This window comes from Peromyscus californicus, unplaced genomic scaffold (assembly GCF_007827085.1).
Source record: "Peromyscus californicus insignis strain IS unplaced genomic scaffold, ASM782708v3 Scaffold_14__1_contigs__length_90479793_seg_2, whole genome shotgun sequence".
Taxonomy (NCBI): domain Eukaryota; kingdom Metazoa; phylum Chordata; class Mammalia; order Rodentia; family Cricetidae; genus Peromyscus; species Peromyscus californicus.
In genome coordinates, this window is record NW_026294436.1 from 6209022 (window position 1) to 6234605 (window position 25584).

Sequence of the window (25584 nt, forward strand, 5' to 3'; positions counted from 1 at the left end):
AACGCTCTGGTTCTCTAAACTTGAGCATCCGCGCAAGGCAGGAGGAAGAAGACCCAGGGGCAGGTAGGCTGGGGACACGGTGCGGGCCCCGGGCTCAGGTGGGCATTGCATCTCCAGGCGGGAGCCACGACCTGGTCCCCTGGCCTTCTTCCTACCCCGCCACGAGCAGGGTCCCGGCGGCTCCCGCCACCCGCCGCAACAATGTGGCCATTGTTCGCGCGCCGCGGAGCGGGCGGGCGGGCGGGCGGGCGGGCGCGCAGGTGGGAGGCCGCGGGCGCTCGGGCACGGAATGTTCCCCGGACGGGGCGCGCTCGGCGCCGCCCGGACACGCGGCCTGCGCGGCCCCACGGGGACGGCGGAGCCTCCGCGGGGCGGGGCGGGGCGGGGCGGGACGGGACGGGCGGGGGTGGGGCGGAGGAGGGAGAGACAAAGAGGAGCAGGAGGGCGAGGAAAGAAGGAAAGATGGGGGGAAGGAGGGGAAGGGGGGCTGGGAGGAGAAGGCAGAAGGAGAAGAGAGCGGACGGAGGTGGGGGGAGAAGAAAAGGGAAGACGGGGGACAGAAAAGAGGAAGTTCAGGGGAGAAGGAAGGTGATGGAAGGGGAAGGAAGGAAAGAAGAAAAGGAAGGAAGAAGAGATTGAAAGGAGGGGGAGGGAGGGGAAAAAAAAGAAAAACGGGGAAGAATAGGGGAGACACTTGGCACCCCAGAGGTATTAGAGCCCAGTAAGATTCAGGAAAGAGCAAGAGTTCACTCTCATACAGGGAAAGGGCTCCAAGCCCCGCCAAGTCAGCAGCCTTAATCACACCCGGGGCTTTGCCTAATTACAGGGTGAAAGCCAGGTCTAGAGGTAGGGAGATACTTAACTGTGTCCCAGGGAAGGCCGAGGGCAGGACCGGCTGTGAGGCTCTCTCCTCCACCCATGCCAACCCCTCAGAGCCCGGATCCAGGAGGAAAGGGCTGGGGGGGCCCTAAGAGCAGTGTTACACGTTCCCTTGGGTGGGAGCCCAGGCTAACAGGGCCACCCTCCAGCCTTCCTGAGTCCCCTCCCTGGAGGGCTGGGACCCTCTGCACCCAAAGAGGTGATTCAATCCCAGTCCCCTGCTAATGAGTAAAAAAAATAAGTTCTCTTTTATTTCATTTGCTGGTTTTTGGTGCATTACATTTTCCACAGATTTGCAGAGAAGAAACCAGCCAATAAACGTGGACAAAAGTGACCGCATCCCAGAGGGCAGAGAATGGGGGGGAAAAGCAAGATAAAAGTGACAGCCGATCCCAGATTCCCAGGCAGAGGACCGAGCAGGGGCTGCTGGAGGAATCTCAATGGGCCATCACCCTTCTTAGCCTGCCTCCCATTAGTACCAACTCACTCAAGACAATAGCAAAAGCACTAAAAGTGGTTTTCTTATGCTAATGTTGAAACCCGGCACTCAGTTAAAACACACTTCCCAGAAACCTGCCTCCTTAAAACACACATGTGAAACGCACACCAAAGAAAAACAACCCCACATTAATTCCTTCTATTTAAACCCAAGTCTCAAAAAACATTTTAATGGGTACTGTCCGCTCACATCTTAAGAGAGTTATTTCCCGGCACATGTATGTGATTTAAGAAGCCAGGGGGGAAAAGCTAAGAAGAAACATTACGACTCCTCCAGTTGTTGGAAGAATCTGGACAATAAGCCACACAAGCCTGGACTGTCACCTCCCCTGTGTTTTCCCAGGATTTCAAATACTTAGGTGACTTAGTGACACTTTCGTCGTCGTCCTCAAAAAATCTAAAATGACCAAAGTTCTCATTTTCCAAGTCATTTGTATTTTCCACAAGCCCTGGAATTCCGGGGGCGGGGGCGGGGGGCCGTAATGATTAGTACTGAATGTGGCGGTGTGTTTATTTGGAAGCCAGGAGAGCATCTAGAGGGTGACCTTCTAGGGTCCTGTCTGTCAGACGCCAGTGCTGCCTGCCGGCCTGGTCCCATACCTGCCATTAGCAAACGGTTCCAGAGTACTCGTTCCCTTCCCCCAAGTTCTTTAAAAGTGAGAGCAAGTTGTGTGCACTGAATCTGGGTAGTCAGGCCGTAGGTCCTGTCATGAAGTCGGCCTCTCTGGGTGCTCTAGAATCCGAGAGTACGGTCTCTCTCTAGTTGGCATTCTTCACGTGTCCATGGCTCTGACGCTTTGGTGAAAAGAAAGGAGAGAAGGGCTTCCCTGGGGTTCCCTTTCAAAGGGCCCCGGCCCAGCTGCTGCAGCTGTCCACAGTGAGGTCCACCTCGCCTGGGGCCCCTGACGGGCCGGCGAACAGGCACTGCACAGGTAGACCTCCCACCCCCAGCCTACAGACGCAGGGCAGCTTGGCCCCACCTTGATCCTTGCGGTTTGTACCAGAAAAGGCCAGCTGCACCCACAAGGGTTTGGGACTCTGTTTTTTCCTGAGCTTTAACAAGGCAGCTGGGTGTGAGGGGTCACAGCAGCTTTCACAGTGCATACAACCACCTCACGGTCTCATTGAAAGGGGATGGCTAGTGTCTGGGCACTGAAGTTTTCCGGGAGGAGGTGCTGGTGGAAGAAGGGTACTTAGTGTAGGCAAATATCCAATTTTGTCTGCCTGCTTGCTGACTGTCCCGGATCCACTAATCCAGCCCCAGGGGCTGCACTGTGTACAGGGCTCTTGTAGGAGTACAAAAACGAGTGAAGTATTTGTGTATTCTTCAGTCTGCAGAGCAAACAAGGCAGCCGCACACACAGCCCCTGAGACCCCCACAGCAGCTAGGAAACGAGCCTGTGATCAGCAACCCCACGGGCCCCTCTTACGACTGAGCACTTCAAAAGGGCAGCCCTCTCAGGGCTCAATGCTCAGTGTGCTCCCAAGGCCAGAAGGCCAGAGGAACATCTTGAGAAAGTGGAGCATCATGGCGAACGCCGTACGAACTTAAAGGTGGTCCTACTTCCAAGGCCTGGTTTGAGTTTGGGAGGAGACCTCAGTGAGTCTGAATTCTGTTCAAATTCCCACCGCATCAGTTCCCACTTAGGAGGGAACTGAAACGGATTTATCGATATGGCAGTCCCACTAGTTCATGGATGAGCCCAGCCCTGGGTCGAGAGGGGTTTGCTCCCTGTCAACCGCACTCTCAGACATAGGACTAAGGCAAGAGCGGATCTCCTACACAGGAGACCTTCTTGTGTGTTACTTTAAGCCCCCTACAATCAGGAAACACCTCATGGCATTTGGGGGGGAGGACATACAAAACCACTCTAAATCTTCCTAAATATAATTAACTTAAAAATTCACCAGCAGAGACAGTTTTCCACAGGGCAGCATCTGAATAGAAATTGTATCCGGAAGAGGCCGGTTCCAACTCATGGAACCCTCCAGAGAGAAGCAGCAAGTTCCAGAAAGCGAAAGCAAGATGAAGAGCTTTCAAGAAGGGAGGGAAGCCTTTGGCAGGAGGGGTCTGCATGGCCTGGATTAGCCATTCTGGGATTAGCGCCCCAGGATAGAACAGAAGCTGGGAGAAAGCAAGAGCCACCAAACTCAAAGCAAACAAGCAGCAGAATGTCTGCCCCATGTTAGGGAGGCCAATCCAGGTAGGAACACAATGTATTCCCTCCTCCGCTCCAGACCGACCGAGCTCTTTCAGGGGCCGCTCCCAGGCCGGGCGGGGCTAGTCCCTAGACACACGGAAGCCTTCTCAACAGGGGAAACCGCAGCCAAGGTGAGGAAATGGGCGGGGAGGGGGCTCGAAGGAGAGGTGGCTAGAACAAACAGATAGCATCAGAGAGACTTGTGACAAGCCCGCCTATTCCGCCCGCTATCCCCCCGTGCTGTATATTTTGGATTTCACAGTTTATTTACTTTACTTTTTTGGCACCGAGCCCCCGGAGCATGCCAATACAATATTTGTTTAAACACTATTTTATGCCGCTTGCGAGGGAAACGTTTACTTTCAAATTCTCCAACATCCCCCAGAGCCTCGTCTGCAAACAGCATTTGAGCATTTTACAACTGTTCTCTTTATCTGAAGCTGTGAGGATTAAACCTTCACACACCCAGCGAGGGCGGAGAGGCAGGGGGCCGGGACATCGTGCGGCCACCGAACTGCAAAGCTCTCCCCAAGATGAAGGATGCCCTAACTGGGGAACAGAGGGGTATAGAACCCACCCCCTCCTAGCCTCTGAAGGATCAGACTACCAAGAAAAGTCTTTCCTAACCCTGCTCCAACTGGGATCAGCCCTAGGAACCACAGGACAGTTACACAAAAGAGAGAGCCAGGATGGAGAGGCGCCCTGGGAGACCCCCACAACCTCGATGCGCCTCTGTGGCCGGGTCACTCGAGGTGAGGCCCAGAGACTCCATCCTCAGCTTCCCCAAGCTCTAAAAGTCACGTTTCCTAGGAAGTGAGAGCAATTACTGCCAGGCTGAAAAGAAGCCGAGTTGAGTGGACTTTCAGCTCCCAGCGCGGCCGGAGTCCTCTCGAACTCACTCAACCACACGGTCCCTTCCCCCTATCCCGGGGAGGAAAAAAAAAAACAAAAACGCTCCCCTCTCTCTAAACCCTTAATAGGATTGGCGCCCAACTCTGTCCGCGCCGCTCCTCATCCATCACACACAGATCAAGTTGCAGTAGTGGATTTTTCAAATTCCTCAGCAAATATACTTGTTGAGAGATTGCTTGGGGGTGTGCTACGTGGGGGCGAGGATGAAAGTGAGGAGCAGGGGGAACCGATCCCTCGGCAAAGGATTACGCGTGGATCTACTCGGGAAGTCAAGAGGATCTGGGGACCTAGGGTAGGCGAGGAAAGTAAGGAAGCCAGAACTAAGGCCCAGAGTAGAGACTGGCGGCGGGGGGAAGGGGCAACAGACTCAAAGAGGGGGAGAAGGAGAGAGAAAGAAAGAAAAGACTGAGCTCCAGGACGCGGACTAGCAGCGTGGCGAAGTGGAGTTGCAAATTCCCAAGTGGCGGGCGGCGGCGGCAGCACACCGCACACTCCCGCAGGCGCGCTCCCAGCTGCCCATCTAAGGGAGCTTCTGAGCATCCCAACCCCCACGCCGCCCCCAAACAGTTCCAGGCTGAGTGCCGTGCCACCGGTCAAAGAACGGCCTACCCGAGCAACCCAAGAAGAGCAAGAGGCACTTTCCCCTCAGGTGGAGGACAACAGTATAAAATCGACCCCCGGCCACGAGTTCTGAGCCCCAAGATCCTCCTTAAGCCCTGCCGCTGCTGGACCAGAGCAACAATCACGGTTGTCCTCTCTGCCCCCCATAAAATCGGTGTCACGATCTCGACTCTGGTAACCGGCCGAGAGACACTCCGAAGACCTCACAGCATCTCAGCCGAGGTTGGCCGGGCTAGGAAGTGCTTCGCCACCACGAGCAAGAAATTTAAAAAAAAAAAAATGAGGGTGGGGGAAAGGCCAATGCAACTTTACCGAGGAGACAAAAGTTTGCCTCTAGCACGCAGGTGGCCTCTCGGGCGCCGGGCAGTGGTTGCAGGGCCCCATCCCAACTTGGCTGGCGCGGGGCTGCTGAGTGCCGGGGCTCAGGCCGCCGGGGCGGGGCTGAGCAGGCAGAGGAGGGTACCAAGGCGGGCGGGGGACCCCGGCAGTCCCTAAGGACGCGGAGCCAGCAGCTCTGGGCGGCTGCGATGCGACGCGCGGCCCACGCTCCTTCCCCTGGCTCCTCCTCGCCTTCCTCCGCGTCCTCTGTAGCCGCCGCCGCCTCCCGCTCCTGCTAGAAGTCTCATTGATGAGAGGAGTTTGAAAAAAAGTCCGCGGAGCCGTGCTGCCTCGGCTGGCGAACGCCGGCACTCCTGCAATCCATCAGCGTCTCCGGGATGGCGCAGCGCCCCCGCGCGCTGAGCTTGGGCACACCCCGGTCGTCGCGTCCCCAGCCTACCCGCCCCCGCCGCGTGCACCCCGCCCCTGGGTTTAGGGGGGGGGGGGGACAGACACCACCCTGGAGGGAATAGCCCCGAGTGATCACAGACTCCTCCACCTCAGCTCTGAGTAAAGAAAGCACCCCTCCTGGAAAGTTCCATCAGGGGACCAGAGAACGCTGGGAGTTGGGGACGGGAGCAGGGGTGCGGGAAGGGGTGGGGGTGGGAGGGCAGACACCGAACGACCCAGACTCCACTCTTGAGGAGAGTAGCTGGGAATATCGCAGATTCCTCCACCCCAGTTCGGGAGAAATAAAGCACCCCGACTGGAAAGTTCCAGCTAGGGGACCAGAGCACACGCCAGTCTCCAACACTTTTTCCAAGGCGCCGGGGTGGGGGGTTGCTAACTCAAGTCAGATGAGCTCCGGGGCTCAGGCGCTGCCACGGCTGGTTTCAATATCGGAACTCCCCCTTCCCTCCCACCCCCTCAGCCCTCCGCTGGTTGTTCCCAAAACTCCCGGCTCCTCCGAGAGCAGTGGCAGCAGGAAGACACGTGGATGGGAAGCAGGACTGGATCCACGCGGGCCCTCTTTGCTCGGGAAGCTAGTGCAGGTGCCCGGGGTCCCAGGCGCCCCTCGTTGCGCCTCGCTCACGCCGCCATCTGAGAGCACGTTGGCAAGAAGTGACGCAAGCTTCAGGCTTGCTGCATATGTCGTATAGCGAGAGGGTTTTGTTTTATTTTTTCGGAGACTCTGCTGGAGCTGCTGCAGCCAGATGGAAGTAATCAGAACTCAACAACAGAGGGAGACGGGAGAAATAGGCTCACTGAAGTTGCAGGCCAAAGTGTAGATGAGGCTCTGCATGAAAGCATTTGCTTAAGTAGCCCTGGGCCTTCCATACAGTCCAGAACTGTCCACTCCAATAAGCAAGTGGGCAGCTAATGCTTGTGCCCTTCCAACCCATGGGGCTCGGCTTCCTCTCTGGGGCTCTGGGCTGCTCCTAGAAAGCAGCCTGCGGGTCTTAATTATATCTCTTCCTTATGTTTGTGTTCTAGTTCCTCTGTATTATTTAACCTCTGCCATAGATAGGGTCTCCTTCCCTTTTTAAAGGTGGGAAGGCTGGTACCTGAGGACGCCACAAAACTTGGCCACAGGTCCAAGCCCCGAGTCACTAATGTAAGGTTAGTACAGATGTGCCTTGATGGGGGTGTTGTAGCATCTCCTTCCAGCCCCTCTTCCTGTCTGGAATGCCAGGCGACTAAGACTCCAGGCCGATTCCACCCTGCCTAGCTGGGTCCTTCACACCCAGTTTTACTCACCGAATCCCTTTTGGCGGATGGCACAATTTATGCCTTGGGTTCTCCCCTAGCTTTATCTATTTCTTTGTTTCTGAAAGTCAGTATTTACTGACTTTCTGGGATAGAACCCAAGGCCACCCAAATGCTACGTATACTCTCCCTCCAAGGTCTACCTCCAAACCCCTGAATTTTACATTTTTTTATATTTTAAACTTCTATCACATTTATTTATTTTGTGAGGTCACAGCCCTCTGGCAGCAGAGGGCAAGGCAAAAGGGAGCTCTTTCTCTCCTTCGGTCACGTGGGTCCTGAGAATCCAGCTCAGGCTTGGCAGCAAGGACCCTTGTTGGTCTAGCCATCTCACCGGCCTAGATTTCCACTTGTTAACAAAAAGGGAAGTCTTGTGGCCCCATTCTGCCTTTCTTGTTACCTTCCGTCTTTCTCTCTCCCTCACATGAGAGAGCCAACAATTTCTTCTTGACCTAGAGAAAAAAAATGCAGGAAACACTACAACAATTTGATATAATGTCATTTTCCTCAAAGTAGGCTTCCCAGATTAGAAGCGGCAGGGGCGTGGGGGTGGGGGCCGGCAACATGCTCAAACAAAAAACCTTTGGGGCTGGTGTGGTGATGCATGCTGTTAGATGATAAAACTTTTCCTGGGGAGACGAAACACACACATCTGCTCGCTCCAGGTAGGGAGCTCATGACAAACCAAAGTATAGTAATCACCAAAGTCCAACTTGGTGAACCAATGAGTTGTATTGGGGTGACTTACAGGAAAATTGGTGAGGGGTCACTTACAGGAGCAGAAATGACTCAATGCAGATGCATCACCGAGGCCCACCCCAGCATGGCTGACAGCTCACACAGCTGGGAGCCGAGGAGCGAGGGCACACTGCACAGCCTGCAGGCAGCTCAGCAGGTTGGAGAGCGTCCTTTCCAAGTGACTCTGGTCTAAGCCTCTTCCAGGCAGCCCGGCTGGTTTCTGCTTCTTCCAGGCAGCAGGTCTGGTCGCCGAGTCTCCTTTGCAGCTCAGTTCCTCAGAGGGGCTCTCAGCTTTTATTATTTACTCTGGCAGGGAGGGTTCTAGTGAATCTGGTCAGTTCCAGGGACTTCCTGAAGCTGTTTGGAGTTATTTTCCTCCCTGCTTAAAGAGCTTCCTTTTCCATCTCGGAGGAGACCTAAATTATGCGACACATTGCCAGTTCCAGGCCAGCCAGGGTCACATAGTGAGACTCTGTCTTTAAAAAAAAGAAAGAAGCCAGGGCAGTGGTGGCGCACACCTTTAATGCCAGCACTCGGAAGGCAGAGGCAGGCGGAGCTCTGTGAGTTCAAGGCCAGCCTGGGCTACAGAGCGAGATCCAGGACAGGCACCAAAACCACAGAGAGAAACTCTGTCTTGAAAAAAACCAAAATAAATAAATAAATAAAAGAAACTTGCAGAAGTCGATGTACACAACGTAGGATGAAGGGCCATGGAGATGCAGAGGAGATGCTATGGATCTACTCTGACCTGACTGGTTCCCTGGAACTCACATAAGTGACAGAGAGAACAGGCTCTAACAGATTGTTCTATGACCTCTACATCTGATCTTTACACAGATCCATGTAAAGAAGAGAACAAAACATCGATGTCTGAAGGAGGCTTTACCCGTCAAACGTCGGAACATCAGACCGGGCACTCCTCCCAGTTGATTGTTGGTTTCCTGCTGAGCTTTCAGAACATAGACACGAAGGAGACAGCAGAAGGGAACCCTCTCCCTCGGCTGCATTTAATGACCCCATTCCTATCTGCCCTGTGAAGCCAGGACTTATTCCTCCTGGCTGGAGTATTAGCGGAGTCAGCTGATTACTTCATTACCAGCTTGTCTCTGTTGGTTTCTTTGTGTTGTAAAGTTTGTGGAGAAGTTTAAACAAATCAACATTTGGAGAGATTGCTTTTTCTCCTCAGATCGGTTCAACTCCTGCTGGAATCCAGGCATTCACAAAGCCTCTCTGGCTTATTTTGGCAAGAAGGTGGCCGTGGAGGTGAAGATGGAATGTTTGGGGTTTGAAGGGAGCTGTGTAAACATCACATCCTACTCTCTCTATTTTATCTATTTTGTATAGGTGCGTGCGTGTGTGTGTGTGTGTGTGTGTGTGTGTGTGTGTGTGTGTGTGTGTATTCACATGTGTCATAGCACAGGTGTGGAAGTCAGGGGACAATTTGTGAGAGTCTTCCTCTCTCTCTCTCTCTCTCTCTCTCTCTCTCTCTCTCTCTCTCTCTCTCTCTCTCTCTCTCTCTCTACCACATGGGTCCCGGGAGATCCAGCTCAGGTCATGTGGTTTGGTAGAGTTTACCTTTACTGGCCCCAAGACACATATATCTATCAGATGAAGATTTAACATCAGAACTGGATGCAAAATACACATTGGATTTCAGAAACTGAAACCAATAATGATAATGATGAAGTTGCTATTTTATATTAACCATGGGTTGTATGAGGGTTAAGATTGATTGTCAGCTTCAGAGGATGTAGACCCACCAAAGGGGCCTCCGGACATAGCTGTGAGGAACGATCTGGACTGGGTTTGCCTTTGGGCTCATCTGTGAGGGAGTTTCTAGATTGGGTTCATTGAGGTGGGAAGACCCAACCTAAATGCGGATGTCACTGTGAGTTGGATCCTAGACTGAACAGAAAGGAGAAAGCAGGAACTGGGCTGGGGGAGCATCAAAGGCGAGAGACACGTCCTCCTTGGCAAGCACTGACATACATGTGAAAGGCCCTGAGTCCCATCTCCAAGACCAAGAAGGAAAAGAATTAAAAAAAAAAAAAAAAAAAGCACCTGACCCCTTTCCTACTCTATCTTTACCTTAACATAACCAAACAGTTGGTCCAAGATGGTGGCTCACACTTTAATCTGATCACACACACACACACACACACACACACACACACACACACACCACCACCACCACCACCACCACCAACAACAACAACAACAACAAGCAAACAAACCAAATAGTTGATAAACATAATTTTCCCTTTATAGACCATGTACCAGCCAGTCCTGGTGGCTAAGGTTTATCATCGCAGCTCCTCAGGAAATTACAGCTAGATATCAGCAAGTTCTTGCATGGCAGGAACAGAGCCCCAGGCCTTTCACACACCAGGCAAGGGCTCTGCCACCAAGCTACACCCCAGCCTGGAGTTATTTTTTTCAGAGCTTTGATCCGAGGGAGATACTGAAATACCTAGGGATTGGCTTCTAGACTATAGGGAATTACGGTGTGGGTGGCCACAGAGGTGAAGTCAGATCAGCCAGGAGTTGGCTGTTAATACCAAGCGTGAGTTCATGGGGTTCACAATGTGTTGATTGGTTTTTGTCCACTTGACACAAACCTAGACATATCTGGGAAGAGGGTATCTCAATTAAGGAACTGCCTCCATCAGACTGGTCTGTGTGCATATCTGTAGAGCATTTTCTTGATTACTGATGGATGCAGAAGGGCTCAGCCCACGGCGGGCGGTGCCACCCCTGGGCAGGTGGTCCTGGGCTGTATAAGAACTCAGGCTGAGCAAGCCATAAAGAGCTGGTCAGTAAGCAGTGCCCTCCAGTCTCTGCTGCAGTTCCTGCCTCCAGGTTCCTGCCTCGAGCCCCTACTCACTCCCCTCCATGATGGACTGTGTGGTGTGGAACTGTAAGCCACAGAAAGCCGTTCCTTCCCAAGCTGCCTTTGGTCATAGTGTTTATCACGGAAACAGAGAAAGCTAACTACAACAATTAGACTTCTCCGTGTGCTGCAAATGTTTGAAATCTTCAACGGTGACTGTAGTGGGTAGCCATTTCAGCTTTGATCTGGAAGTTCCAACCCCCATTGAGACTTTGGCAACTGTCACGCCTACAAGGCGGGGCCAAGGGAGGCGCCTGGAGACCCGAGATCTGGATGGGCCAGCGCCCATCTCTCTGTTCCGGGACCCTGGACAGCGGAGGTAGACCAAGCTCCAGAGAACACCGCTGGACTGCAATACACCTTCCCCAGACCCCGCGACCTACCTATCCCTTAATTTGTAAGTTACGCCATTAAATAAATCTCCTTTTAACTACGTGGAGTGGCCTTAATAATTTCACCAATAGGTGACTTTTTAAAAAACTGTATACGTTACTTTTCTTATTGCTCTGTCAAAATACCCGACAAAGCAATGGGAGGAATGAAGAAGGGCTTATTCTAGCTTACACTGCCGTCCGTTATGGTGGCAGGAGCTTGAGGCAACCGGTCACGTTGGGTTCGTCGTCAAACGTGGAGGGATGAATGTTGGCTCCTGTGTCAGTCAGAGTCTCTAAAGGAACAAAGCCGGTAGAATAAATAGAAATATATGAAAAACAGTCTATCAGAAGGGGTTGCTTCAACAATGACTGTCTACTGACAGAAAGGCCAACAATCTGGTAGCTGTTCAGTCTGTGAGGCTAGGTAGCTCAGCAGTCCCACCCTGGTGCTGGAGTCCTGGAGGATTCCGAGAGAGCTGTTGATCTTCAGTCTAGGTTGGAAAGTTTTAATACCAGCCCCAGCGAAGGGGTGCCTCGGCAGCAGGGTAGATGAACTTGCCGGTGAACCTGAGGACAAGCGGTCAGAAAGCGAAGGCCTCCTCCTTACATGTCCGTTTTTTAAAATTGTATTTATTTATTTTTTAATTAATTTATTTATTGTGCATTGTTGTTTTGCCTGTGTGAGGGTGTCAGATCCCCTGGAACTGTAGTGACAGACAGTCCTGAGCTACCATGTGGGTGCTGGGAATTGAACCCAGGTCCTCTGGAAGAACAGTCAGTGCTCTTAACCGCTAGGCCATCTCTCTAGCCCCCTTTTTCTTTTTAAATTTATTTATTTATTTGTTATGTATACAGTGTTCTGTCTGCATGTATTCCTGCACGCCAGGAAAGGGCACCAGATCTCATTACAGATGTTTATGAGCCACGATGTGGTTGCTGGGAATTGAACTCGCGGCCTCTGGAAGAGCAGTCAGCGCTCTTTACCTCCGAGCCATCTCTCCAGCCCCTACATGTCCTTTTATGTGGGCTGCCAACAGAAGGTGTGGCCCAAACTTAGGTTGGTCTTCCTACCTCAAATGATCTAATCAAGAAAATCCCTGTGGGGGCTGGAGAGACAGCTCAGAGGTTAACAGAACCATCTGCTCTCCCAGAGGACCCCAGCTGGATTCGAATGCAGCACACACAAGGGCGGACCACAACTGCCTGTAACTCCAGTTCCAGAGGCTCCCGGGCTTTTGTAGGGCCTCTGTGGACACCAGCCATGCATGTGGTGCACAGACATACGTGCAGGCAAAACAGCCATGCACATAAAATAGTAACAATAAATAAAAACACTGGAGGAGAAAAAAGAAAAAGAAAATCCTTCACAGGCGTGCCAGCTGCTTGGTTTTTAGTAGATCCCAGATGTGGTCAAGTTGACAACCAAGAATGGCTATTACATCTCCCCATCTTTTTATTCAGTCCAGACCTTATCCCTAAAAATGGTGTTGTTGACATTAGGGTCTCAGCCTTATCTGGAAACTTCCTCACAGACAGGCCCGGAGGCTTGTCTCCTAGGTGACCCTAGGTCCTGTCAAGTTGGCGGTTAATGCTAACCATCACACTCTCTGTGACGGTTAGAAAGGAAAAGGGCCCCAGAAGCTCCTAGGGAGGGGCACTATTAGGTGTGCCATGTTGACAACAGTAGGTGTGGCCTTGTTGGAGGAAGGGTGTCACTGTGGGGACAGGCTTTGAGGTCTCCTATGTTCAAGCTATGCCCAGTGACACAGTTCACTTCCTGTTGCCTGTGGATCAATATGTAGGACTCTCAGCTCCTTCTCCAGCACCATGTCTGCCTGCACACCACCATGTCCCACCATGATAATAACAGACTAAACCTCTGAAATTGTAAGCCACCCAATTAAATGTTTTCCTTTATAAGAGTTGCCGTAGTTATGGTGTCTCTTTACAGCAATAAGAACCCTAACTAAGTCTTATTGTCATGGCTAAGTCCCATGAGAGCATCATGGCAGCATTAAGCAAATGCGAAGGGAAGAGCCAATCACCCACTTGCGGGGCTCAGTGCTAGTCATCAACTGTGAGTGGGGGAGCAAACATGGCTGTGGTGGTCAGAGTGTTTACACAGCCCAAACTCAGGTGTTGAAACCTAATTCTCCAAGCCTTAGGATTAACTCGGAGCCTTTAGAAGATCCCTGATAGTGTTTGGGTAAGTATCTCCCAAAGGCACAGGTGTTGAAGGCTCAGGCAGGAGCCTGGGGCTCTATCTGGAGATAGCGGAACCATAGGAGGTACGGCCTAATGGGAGTTTGATCACTGGGGATCCTTACAGGTCACTTTGAGACTCTGGTCCTTTCTCTTCTCCCTTTGCTTCCAAGCTTCCAGGAGGAGAGCATTTTCATCTTCTACATAATCATGTAGCCCAGGCTAGACTTCAACTCACTCTATAGTTGAGAATGGTCCTCCTGCCTCTGCTTCCCTAGTGCTAGAATTTCAGGAGTGTGCTACCACACCTGTTGTGTGTAGTGCTGGTCATCCTCGGATGTAGCTAGCCTGGGCTACATGAGATCCTGTCTCAAAAAAAAGGGGGGGGGAGAAAAGGAAAGAAAGGAAGAGAGAGAGAGAAAGAAAGAAAGACCTAGGGCCTCCTGCATGCTAGCAATTGCCCTCTCTCCAACTGAGCCCCACCCCTTGCTCAGCACTGCTTAAAAAAAGATGCTAGGCAGGTCTATGAGTCACTCTTACAAGCTGAATTTTGTTTGTTTCATGTGTGTTTTTGTTGGGATGTTTGTTTGTTTCTGTGCTGGGAATGGAACCCACGGCCCACACAGCTACCACAGTGCTTTACCACCAAGCCACACCCTCTTCTAGCCAATGAATTGAACCCAGTGAGATGGAACCCCAACTTTTACTGGACAATCAGAAGTCCCAGACACCCAGGCTTACATCTGACACTGGAGGAGGGCGGCAGTCTTGGAGGGCTGAGCCCTCAAACTGTTCGAACTGAAACTGCTTCCAGGTAAACAGTGTCAAAACGGACTCGAGGGCTGGAGGTGTGGCTCAGTTGGTCGAGTGCTTGACCAGCATGCACTGGGCCCTAGGTTTCATCCCCAGCAAGTATAGAGAGGGAGTGGTGGGGCACACTTGTAATCCCAGCACTAGGAAGGGAGAGACAGGAGAACTGAGAGTTCCAGGTCATCCTCGGATGTAGCTAGCCTGGGCTACATGAGATCCTGTCTCAAAAAAAAGGTGGGGGGAGAAAAGGAAAGAAAGAAAGAGAGAGAGAGAAAGAAAGAAAGACCCACCTGACTTGAATGAAAGAACGTCCATCCAGGTTTGATGCTGAAGGACTACTGGCTTAGTGACTCCTCTGGTCACAGAAGTCTTTTGTGTGGCATAGCCAGCATGGTGGTAACGAAATGCAAAAGCTGTGTTTTGTAGTTACCTTACTGACAAAGGCACCCTGCAGATGTGACTAAGTTGGGGACCTTGAGATGGAGAGCTTGGGCTCCACCCAGTCGGTCTTTGAAGTGGAAGAGAAGAGCAGACCGTGGGTTAGGAAATTGTGGTCTCGGTCACCACTGCTAGCTTTGAAGATGGGTGAAGGGCCTTGGGTTGAGGAAGCTTCTGGAAGCTAGGAACTGTTCTGTTTTTTTTTTTTTTTTCCTTTTTGTGGTTGTGCTTGTGTGTTGGCCTCTGCAGGCAGGATTGTGTTCACCATGCTGAGTGTCTGTGGGTCCCAGAGGTCAACCTCAGGTGGTGTTCCTCAGGAGCCACTAGAACCTGAGGCTTGCCCACTAATTTGGCTAGGCTGGCTGGATCCACTGCCTCCAGACCCCAGCAATGGGTTACCCCAGCAAAGTGCAAGCCACCGCAGCTGACTGTTTTGGTGAGCGCAGGGGATCAAACGCAGGTCCTGGTACTTGAGAGGCAAGCGCCTTACCAACTCAGCCATCTCCCCAGCTTTGAAGGCGGAGGAAGGGCCCTGGGCTACGGAATGCAGCAGCTTCTGGAAGCTGGAAACCATTCTCCTTCACAGCCAGCAAGAAAACAAAGCTCTTCTGCAACTTCTGCCAGCAGCCCACAGGAGCAGGGGCCAGCCTCCGCTGGAGCCTCCAAACAGGGTTCATCCCCATCCCCTGGAGTTACTCTGGTGAGGTCTCCCCTGGGCTTCGATTCTCAGGTGGTAGAACTGCACATTTGTGTCATCCATCGTAAGCGGTGAAATCTGTGGCTCTTTGTCATTGCTCTTGTGGAAAACTAATAGGGCTGGCGAGGTGATGGGGGGGGGCGCGGTGATGTTGACACCTGCCGCCAAGACTAAAACCCCAGTTCCATTCCCAGGACCCACGAAGTGGAAGATGGGAACCAGCTCCCACACGCTGTCCTCCAAGCCGGCCTCTAGTGTCTGTGTGTCTTGGGTAATCCCTTAGCTTCGGGGCTTCCTTCTTCCGCAGAGGCAGTTATGGTAGAGATATTTTGGCGTCTTGCGCTCTGATTCTCTGTCCTGCGTGTGCTTCGTTGGCCTTGAAGTTTGGCAAGGAAGTTTTATTCTCGCTACAAAGCACAGGATCCGGACTTCATTCACCAGGAAGACTACAGAGAGTGGGTGAGGTCAAGGGAAGCTGCCGAAGAAACAGCTGTACACGCCAACTGCAGGGATTCAGCGGGGTGGGGGGTGGGGTGGGGGGGGGGTGGGGTGGATGGAGTTTCTAGCCGGGTATCGAAGATTCTGAAGGAGCCTATTCCGACTTAGTACCTCATCTTCCCACCCACCTTCACAGGCCCCTCTTCAGGGCGCCCAGGCAGAGGTTGGAGCTGGCATGAGGGCAAGAAGTCAGGATGGCTCCAAAGCTGCGTCTTCTCCTCCCACCCTGCGGCCTCCAGCCCTGTGCTTTGATCCGGTGCAGACCGGCCCTGGTGCTCTTTGTCTGTTCCTGTTGCTGGGCCTCAGCCAAGATTGGAATGTGGGAGGCCTGGGTGGCTTGGGGCTCCCCACCCTGTCTGAGATCCACACCTTCCAAAATTGGGGCAACCCCTGCAGGTGCTTGGGTCCCATTGCAAAGTAACTTGTTCCCCAAAGCCTAGCCTCAGTTTCCCCATTTGTCAAACATTACATAGCACATACCCAAAGAAGGCTGTTGCGGTGGTGGCGCACGCCTTTAATCCCAGCACTCGGGAGGCAGAGCCAGGCGGATCTCTGTGAGTTCAAGGCCAGCCTGGTCTCCAAAGCGAGTTCCAGGAAAGGCGCAAAGCTACACAGAGAAACCCTGTCTCGAAAAAAAAAAAATCTTCTTCTTCTTCTTCTTCTTCTTCTTCTTCTTCTTCTTCTTCTTCTTCTTCTTCTTCTTCTTCTTCTTCTTTTTCTTCTTCTTCTTCTTCTTCTTCTTCTCCTCCTCCTCCTCCTCCTCCTCCTCCTCCTCCTCCTCCTCCTCCTCCTCCTCCTCCTTCTTCTTCTTCTCCTTCTCCTTCTCCTTCGGCTGCTGCCGCTGCTTTCTGTTCCATTGGTTTTGAAACAGGGTCTCACCTAGCCTAGGCTGGCCTCAAACTAGATACGTAGTCAAGGATGACCTTAAGCTTCTTAGTCTCCTCCCTCTACCTCCAGAATGCTGGGGTCACAGACATGTGCCTCTACACACAGTTCACACGGTTCTGAGGAGGAAACTCAGGGCTCATTCATGCTAGGCCAGCACCCCCAACTCAGCTCCATCCCCAACCCTGCCCGTGTGTGTGTGTGTGTGTGTGTGTGTGTGTGTGTGTGTGTGTGTGTGTGTGTATAGCATTCCTTTTGAGACAGGGTTTCACTTTGTAGCCGGGGCAGACCTGAACTCACTGTAGCCTAGGGGAGGCTTTAGCACACAGGGTTCCTCCCATCTCAGCCTCGCAAGTGCTGTGATACAGACGTGATCCACCATGCCCAACCCAAACCGAATATTTCTAAGGAGCATTAAGTATGTCTGCACCTCGAATCTTATAAATAACTGTCAATAAATGGCCTTTTGCTGTCCACTATAACATCAGTCAAGTGGTTAAGATATTGGGGAGGTTTCAGCTGTATACGTGTCCCCTCAGCCTAGTCCCACGTGTGACAGGAGCAGGTAGCACATGAGTCTGGGTCCCTGGGGTCCTGCCTTTCCTCAGGGTTAAGGCAGGTGTCCCCGTCTCCTCCTGGTCTAGTGAGATGTGGCAATAACACATGAAAACAGTGAGCAGAACCAAGGCCCTCTCATGCCTGCCTCCGCCGCCGCCGCCTTTCTTTGCCAAGTAACCTTTAGGCGTGGCCAAGATGGCACCGAGACCAGTGACATCTGAGAGGCCTCCCTGCAGTCCAGATCTGGCTGTGGCCGTCATTACCGTCTCCACCCAGCCCAAGGCTGCAGTAGCCAGCCCCTCCTGCCGCCCACTCTCTCTCCCCGACTTCAGCCCTTTTCCCTGGTTTAGCAGAGCCTGACGTCTTCCCCTTCGTTGTCTCTGGTGGAGTTTTTCTTTTCTTTTTAGAGTCCCTAACCCTGGCCCTGGATGGCCTCCAACTCAATGGGACGTTGAACTCCTAATCCTCCTGCCTCTACCGCCCGCCCGGGACGGTTGCAGATACGTGCTTCCATGCCGGTTTATGTGGTGCTGGGGATAGAACCCAGGGCTCCCTACACACAAGCCAAGCATCTGCCAAGTGAGCTCCAGTCCTCCACAGAGTGCACCCATCTTCCTCAAGATGTGTCCTGCTTAGAAGACTGCCTTGACCACTCCACCGCCCCTGGGCTTGGCCTGCCTGGACATACTCCCCTAGATCATAATACGTTCCCCAAAGGTGACAAAAGTCACCACTTCATGTCTGTGTTCAGCACTCAGCCTGGACCCTGCCAATGAAGATTCACTGGAGTACGTTGTCTTAACTGGAAGGAGCCAAGCACCGACAGACAAATACTGCATGGTCTTACCCAGATGTGGAATTGGGGGGGGTGGTGTTGATTTAGACATTGAGAGCAGATAACAGCAGCTGGGGGAGGAAGCAGGAGGAAGGGGGTGTAAGTCAAGGCTGTGCATCCAAAGTCACAGTCAGGTCGGAAGTCCCAGGGTTCTCTCACATAGTAGTCGCTACATCTAACAATAAAGAAGTGTTTATTTCAAGAAAGCTACAGGAAAGAACGTTATCACAGAGTAACGATGGATGCTTGAGATGACAGGTGTGCCGATTACCCAGGGAGGGTCATGACACAAGGCATGGAAAACATGTATGGAAACACAGTGTGTAATTTGTACATGTTAATTATACATATGCACAATTACCACGTGTTAATTAGAAATAACAGAAACCCTCACGGTGAACAGTGCGTGAATGACTGAGCGAACGTGAGTCATCTGCATCCATCGCCATGCCCACCAGTCACCCGACCGGCGGGGCTGGCAGCTCAGAGGTGTGCCTACGGGGCTGTGCCACCTGCCAGCCAAAGGACTGGCCGTCGTGGAGAGATGGCTGAGCAGGCACAGGTGCTTGCCCCCAAGTCTGTCACGTGGTGGAAGGGAGATCTGATGGCCACCAAGGACTGGCTCCCTCTGAACTTCAGGTAGGCCCTGCGTGTGACATTCAAAGGGACCTGTGCTTGCAGCAGACCTCAGGGAGAGGATCCAAGGCTGAGGAAATGCTAAGCCCGGGGTTTCCTCAGTTGTAAAATTGAAACACCACCACCACACACACACACACACACACACACACACACACACACACACACACACACACCCAGTATTTGAAGAGAATGAGACACAGATCTCAGGTTCTGTAGACAGATGATCTGGAGATCTGGCCTCATGCTGACTTTCACTTTGTGAAAGTCATATATGGGGCCAGCAAGATGGCTCAGTGGGTGAGGTGCTTGCTGCCAAGACTGAAGATCCAAGTTCAATCCCTGGGATCCACACGGTAGGGGAGAACCGACTCCCGTAAGCTGTCCTCTGTGTGCTCCATGACATGTGTGCTCCCCTCACACTAAATTTATCAATGCAAAGTTTCTTTAGCACCAGCAAAGTTCTTCGTTGTTTTGCTGTTGTTTTGTTTTGAGACAGGGTTTTGCTCTGTAACCCTGGCTGCCCTGCATCCCTATGTAGTCCAGGGTGGCCTGAAACTGACATTCCTCCTACCCAAGCCTTCCAGGTGCTGAAGTGAGAGGTCTGCACCGTGTCATGCCCAGATTTTAAACTCATTTTGTTTATTATGTGTGTGTTTATAAGGTGGGTAGTGTGCGTGTGTATGGGACAAAGGACGACTCTGTGGAGCCGATTCTCTCCTTCCACCTTTAAGTGGATTCTGGGGATTAAACTCAGATCTTCAGGTTCTTCCTCTCTCTCTCTCTCTCTCTCTCTCTCTCTCTCTCTCTCTCTCTCTCTCTCTCTCTCTCTCACACACACACACACACACACACACACACACACACACACACACACACATCCCACGGCACTCATGTGGAAATCAGAGGACAGTTTGGGGAGTCTGTTCTCTCCTCCCACCTCGTGTTTCAGGCCATCAGGTTTGGGAGCCATTGTCTTTCCCCACTGAGCCGCCTCGCTGGCCTGCTAACACGATCTGAAATAAAAAAAACACTAAAGATTGCTCCACTACTGTATTAGTCAAGGTTCTCTAGAGTAACAGAACTTATGAATGAATCTCTTTTTCTGTATATATAGAAAGGAGATGTATTAGAATCAATTACAGGCTATGGTCCAACTAATTCAACAATGGTGTACTGTGAACAGAAAGTCCAAATTTCCATATGTTTCTAAGTCCACAAGGCCAGATGTCTCAGCTGCTCTTCAGTATACGCTGGAATCCTGAAGAAGTGGGCTCTAATGCAGCGAAGGAATGGACTTGCTAGCAAGGCAAAGAGCATACGCTTCCTTCTTCCATGTCATTATATAGGTTGCCAGCAGAAGGCGTGGCCCAGAGTAGATCTGGTTTAAAGATCTGAATTAAAGGTGTGTCGTTCTACCTCAAAGATTCAGATTAGAAGTAGAACTTCCCGCTTCAAATTAAGCAGAAATTCCTCACAGGTGTGCCCTCTATTGGGCACAATTACCAACCCCAGCAGCTAAAGGATTCTTTTTAAAAAATTATATTTATTTGCTTTGCGTGTGTGTATGTGAGTATGTGTGTGAGTGTGTATGCCATGGAACACATGGCATTCTCTCATTTCACCATGTGGGTCCCAGGGACTGAACTCAAATTGTCAGGATTAGTGACAAGGACCCTTACTCACTGAGCCATCTTGCTGGCATATGCCACAAAATTCTCCCTTAGCTTTCAGGAGGCCCAACCCTGCCAGCACCCTGATCCAGAACTTCAGAACTTCCGATGGGAAGAGGATGGGGTGTTCACAGACCTCCCAAGGCAGGATCATGGAATGGTGGCTGCCACAGAATGGTTTGCAGAGCAGGGTTTCTGCAGGCTTTCTGCAGAGAAATCAGCCCCCTGCTGCTGAAGACAGGCCTGGAGCTGACATGCCAGCCTCCAGCAGGGTCTCTGGAGAGCATTCCTGATTAATAAGACCAAGACCACTGGTTAAAAAAAAAAAAAAAAAAAAAAAAAACGGAGGGAAAAATACTTAGCGTGCAGTCGTGGGAAAATGAGAAGTTTGGCCTTTGTTAAAAAATCATGTTACTTTCTGGAAGCCAAATATTCCTCAAAGGGGGATGATTAAACATACAATGGTTCTTCTTTCTGACTTGGCTGAGGTCCTGGCTGAAGCTTCATATCCTCCCCATCCAGGCCTTTCTGGAAGGACCCGTAGCTCTGTTTGTTGATCTTGCAGCCATTTGGGAGGACTGAGGACCTGGAAGCACCAGGCTGAGAATCTCTGGTATGGAGGCCCACTGGGTCATGCTTCACACAAGCCCCTGTAAAGCAGGCCTTGGTTTCCCCATCCTCAAACTGGGCGCTGGCTGGAGAAACGTCTTCTCTCACTTACCATTATTACCACATCTGTTTGGAAAGAACTTCTAGGCGTTTCTCTGAGGTCTTGCTGGCTGGAGTCGGGGAGATGGCGGGCTAGGGAGGTCCTGAGGGGCGTGCCTGTGGGAGGCAGGCAACGACGTGGGGGGTGAAGGCAGGCTCAGGGCCGGATGGGTAGGAGCCTGCAGGCACGGCAGACAGGCATGGATTCTTGGTGGTTTGGGTGGAATTTGACATCCTGCCATTCTCCCTTATCTACTCATCAGAAGAAAATCAGACAAGCATGTGAGCTCACCCTACTATGAGAACTGTTTCCACCTCCTGGTTCCTATCAATTAAAGCCTCTGTCATCTGTTGATCGTTTGGGAGACTGGAAGGCATTTCTGGGCCAGATGGCTTGATGCTAATTAGGCCATCAGAGCTTGTGAATGGTTGTCTCCCTCTAAGACCAGGGAATCAGTTCACAGGCTTCCGCACGATCGAACTGGGATTTGAAGCTCAAGTCTACCACTTTGCCGGCCATGTCGTGACTTGATGGTACTTACTTGAGTGAAACTGTGATCTCCCCTTCTATAAAAATATAAAAATGGAGATATTAACAGTCCAGCTCCACATAGCTCCACACTAGTTGGGTACTGGACATCATGTGTGTGTGTGTGTGTGTGTGTGTGTGTGTGTGTGTGTGTGTGTGTGTGCTCATACATGTATGCAGGTGCTTGTAGAGGCCAGAAGAGGGCATCAGATCCCCTGGAACTGGATTTAATAGGCATCCATGAGCTGCCCGATATGGGTACTAGGAGCTGAACCCTGGTCCTTGAAAGGGCAGCAAGTGCTCTTAGCTACTGAGCCCTGACCTTGTTTTTTTCAGACAGGATCTCTCATTAGTCTGGAGCTCACCAAGTAGCCTGGGCTGGCTAGCCAGAGAGCCTCGGGGATCCTCCTGTCTCTGCCTCCCCAGCAGTGAACACACCACAGTGCCTGGCTTGTTAAGTGAGTTCTGGGGATCAAGCTTAGGTCCTCTGCTTGCTTGTGAGCAATGAACCGAGGATTGAGCTATCTCCCCAGTCCGTTACTTGGCGTCTTTTTCCCTACGATGCTCCTCTTTGGACATTGTCTCCCTAATCGTGTGCTCCCCCACGAGCCAAGCTGCACCTCATTACCTGCTCTCGGGGAATGTTGAGTGTATCCTAAGGTTCGTGTGCTAAAAGCTGTGCTCCAGATGGTGCTTCGGAGAGGTCAGAACCTTTAAGAGATGGGAACAAATAAGAGATCATTAAAGCACTGGGGACCTGTCTGGGAAGGGAGTCAGCCCCCTTGTCCTTCCTCTCCTTTGCTTCCTGGTGGTGAGGTGAGTGGGGCTTGCTGTACCACGCACTCCAGCCTCGATGCTGTGCCTCATCACAGGCTCAAAGCCATGGGGCCAAGTGACCATAGACTGAAGCCATGAGCCTCCCCCTTTCTCTCCCTCCCTCTCTTTCTCTGTAATTCTGTCTGTCTATCATCATCTATCTATCATAATCTATCATCAGCTATCTATCATCTATTATCTATCATTTATCTATCTATCATTTATTTATCATCTATCTATCATCATCATATCTATCTATCATCTATCATCATCTATTTATCATCATCATGATCTATCTATCATCTATCTATCATCATTATCTATCATCACATCATCATTATCTATCATCTATCTATCATCATCATCATCATTATCATCTATCTATCATTATCTATCAATCATCACCATCATCATCATTATCTATCAATCATCTATCTATCTATCTATCTATCTATCTATCTATCTATCTATCTATCATTTGTCTCTCCCCCTCTCTTTCCCTTTATTTCTCTTACTCCTACCCTCATCTTCCCCCTCCACTCTCTCTCTCTCTTTCCTGAGAAAGGTCTCATTATGTTCCTTGGGCTAGCCTGGAACTCCTATCCTCCTGCTTTGGGCTCCCCAGTACTCAGATTACAGACTCATGCCATCACACTGTGAACATTTTCTAACCTGATTTTCTCAGTTGATTGTTAAGGTTGACAGTCAACTTGATCTAGAATCGTCTTGGAGACAAATCTCTAGGCATGTCTGTGAGGGAGTTTCTAGATGGGTTAACTGAGGTGGGGGGATCTACCCTGAGCATGGAGGATCTACCTTGAGCATGGAGGATCTACCCTGAGCATGGGTGGTACTGTTCTATGGGTTGGCATCCAGGACCAAATAAAAAGGAGAAAGAGAGCTGAGCCCCTGCATTCATCTCTCTCTGCTTCTTAATTCAGATGCAGTGTGACCAGCTGCACCCCCACCCCTGTCCCCCCTCCACCCCACCTCCTCACACCCCCACCTCCCCCTTCCACTCCTCCCTCCAGCTTGGACTAAGACCTCAGTGTGACCAGTTGCCTCCAGCTCCTGCCCCCAGGGTGGACCTGACTGAGACCTCAAACTGTGAGCCAGATAAACCCTTCCCTCCTTCCTGAAGTTGCTCTTCTCAGACACTTTGTCACAAGAACAAGAAAGTCTCTGTGACACGCTGGTATTTTCCATTGGGACGGAAATTAAATAAAAACAATGTCTTAAGCAGAAGGCTCTAAGACAAGCTGTCCTTCCCTCAGGGAAGCCCTCCTGGAGAAGAACTCACCTTCTAGTGGATAGACAGACACCCTCCAACCAAAGGCCCTGCCGTCATGGGTCTCTGACACACTCAGCTGCATCTGAATGCTCTCTGGATGTCTATTAGCTTCCTTCTTCTCCTCCTTTTCTTTTTTGACTTAGTCTCATGTAGCCCAAGCTGACCTGAAGCTTGCCATGCAGCCAAGGATGACCCTGAACATCTGATCCTTCTGCTTCCACCTCCAGACTCCTGAGATCACAGATGTTCACCACCATCCCTGTTTCCTACAGCCTGGCCCTGGGACCAGGGCTTTGGACGTGCTGGGCCAGCGTCTACCAACTGCCCACACCTCGGCTCCACACTAGCTGTTTTTCCTGGGGGTGGGGTGGGAGTGATTCATTTTGTTGTTAGTTGATCTTATATTCAAATATTTTTTCTTGTTGCTTAACTAACTGGGCATCTTACCTCACCACCACTGACGTCATCAGGGTTGAATAATGCATCACTGCAGCTGATGTCCTCTGTGCCGTCCTGAGGGTGGGGCCACTGCACCACTGCTGATGATGTCATCTGTGCTGTCCTGAGGGTGGGGCTACTGCACCACTGCTGACGTCATCTGTGCTGTCCTGAGGGTGGGGTCACTGCACCACTGCAGCTGATGTCCTCTCTGCTGTCCTGAAGGTGGGGTCACTGCACCACTGCTGCTGCTGTCCTCTGTGCTGTCCTGAGGGTGGGGCCACTGCACCACTGCTGACATCATCTGTGCTGTCCTGAGGGTGGGGCCACTGCACCACTGCTGCTGCTGTCCTCTGTGCTGTCCTGAGGGTGGGGCCACTGCACCACTGCAGCTGATGTCATCTCTGCTGTCCTGAGGGTGGGGCCACCCACATTGCAGCTCACAGACTGTGAAGTACCCAGGACCTCCTTGGTAGTTCTGAAAAGTTCTCTGGCTAAAGAATGTCGCACATCTGATGGGTGATGGGTGGTGTTGATAACCTCATCGAAAGTGCTCTTTCCATCGTGTCCAATGTTTCTCTGCTCCTTTCTCTCTCTATGGCTTCTTGGGGCTCTGATGATGGTGCAGAGGATGAGGTCTGGGTCTATCTGCTCTAAGTTGTCGGTTACACTGCCATCTTAAGACCTTTCCAGTCACTGGTTACCTCAGGGACGTTATCATGAATTCTTTTCTTTTATTTATTTATTTATTTTTGAAACCCAAGGTGCAGATCTTGGAGCTACTGGCCTGCCTCTAGTGCACCTCAAGTTCATGACTTTGATCTTGTTGGAGTTGAACTTGGGTGGCATGGCGGAGGCAGCTGGTGTCAGATGAGCCCAGATTGGGTAGTCTCTTCTACGCCAAAAGCCTTTCCCCCTGTAAAGACAGGGTTTTATACTATGTAGTTCTAGCTGGCCTGATACTCTATGAGGCTGGCCTCACAGAGACCCACCTGCCTCCCCCTCTCGAGTGCTAGGATTAAAAGCATGCACCACCATTCCTTGCACAGACCCTAGATCTTAAAGAGGGCGGTGCACCATGTCCCTCTCCCACCCCTTCTTGCCGTCTCTCCAAGGCCTGAGCTTGCTGTTAGAGGCCCTAGCCCACCCCCACCCCCCACCTCTCAGGCCTCTGTCCTTCCTCTCCAAGCTTAGGGTGGTGACCTGTCTTCTCACCTCTTCTCCGCTAGGGGTTCCCTTCTCTGCTTTCTCTACCTCCTCCTTCCAGTGCCTGCTGAGACATCTGCCACTCACTCCGGGAAAGTCCCTGCTCCTCAAATGTCCCTCACACCTTCCTTCACGGTCCAGAACTACCCACACTCACCACCCTCAG

At 51.5% G+C, this 25584-nt stretch overlaps 1 protein-coding gene across 1 annotated transcript in view; it reads right to left on the reverse strand.

Moving 5' to 3' along the window:
- The window catches only part of Gli2 (GLI family zinc finger 2), a 244871-nt gene extending 239077 nt beyond the window's left edge, over window positions 1-5794 (reverse strand). Inside the window, exon 1 of the mRNA XM_052736727.1 lies at window positions 5424-5794. The gene's annotated coding sequence lies outside the window, so the exon portion shown is untranslated. The remainder of the gene's footprint in view (window positions 1-5423) is intronic.
- Between the last annotated feature and the right edge of the window lie 19790 nt (window positions 5795-25584).